Below are 1,027 nucleotides of genomic sequence, written 5' to 3' on the forward strand. Positions count from 1 at the left end.
TAAGCGAGTCGTGACGGACAAAGTACCCAGCTCGTGCCGACACGAAACACGCCAAAAACAAGGAAGCGTCGATTGCGCCGTCTCGTCATCGCGGTTTATCGAGCAGTGCGTGGGGTGAAGATACGAGCTACCCGCATGAGACGGGCGTTCCTTACCTCGGATACGGTATGTTACCCGCATACTTAAGGAGGGAGGCGGCTGGCGTCCATGACAAAGGGGGTCGTCATGGCCGGGTTAAATTACATTTTTGAATAACATGTCTTGTATGTCATTTGTCAATTTTGTTTTCAAATGTACATCTGGACAAATTCAATTCATTGTTTTTCGTGTTCGAAAGAACATGACTTGTATATCTTAATGTAAATTTTTGTTTGTTTTTGAATTGTAAAAGCGGGTTAAATTCCATTCGGTTTTTATTTTACATTGTTTAATTTACGTTGTAATTATGTACATTTCACTTTCATTGTTTAAATATAGTATATATCGTTTAAACATCGAGTTTTAAAATATTTCAAATTACGATGTACCCGTTTAAAATAACACTTTCTCTGTTTAAATAAATGCACTCATTGTTTAACTAAATATGGAAGAGTTGCCCATCAATACACAATTCAATTCATTGTTTTTGTTTTTGAAGAACATGACTTGTATATCTCAATGTAAATTTTGTTTGTTTTTCAATTGTAAAGGCGGGGTTAAATTTCATTCGAGTTTCATTTCATTGTTTAATTTACGTTGTAGTTGTGTACATTTCCGTTTCATTGTTTAAATATACCATATATCGTTTAAACATCGGTTGAAATATTTCAAATTACGAGTGTATCCGTTTAAAAAATAACAATGTCTCCGTGTAAATACATTCAATTAGATTTGTAAATACACAATGTTTCCACTGTCGTCATCGTCGGTTTATTAACAATGCCTAGTCGGCGACAGTTTCATTGCAAGATAAATCGATTGTGACGGATCCTTGGCGTGAGCTGCAATGTAACTTCGCGTACATCAAGCGCTTGCGACTCGATCCTCT

The sequence above is a fragment of the Dioscorea cayenensis genome, chromosome 15, assembly GCF_009730915.1.
Source record: "Dioscorea cayenensis subsp. rotundata cultivar TDr96_F1 chromosome 15, TDr96_F1_v2_PseudoChromosome.rev07_lg8_w22 25.fasta, whole genome shotgun sequence".
Taxonomy (NCBI): domain Eukaryota; kingdom Viridiplantae; phylum Streptophyta; class Magnoliopsida; order Dioscoreales; family Dioscoreaceae; genus Dioscorea; species Dioscorea cayenensis.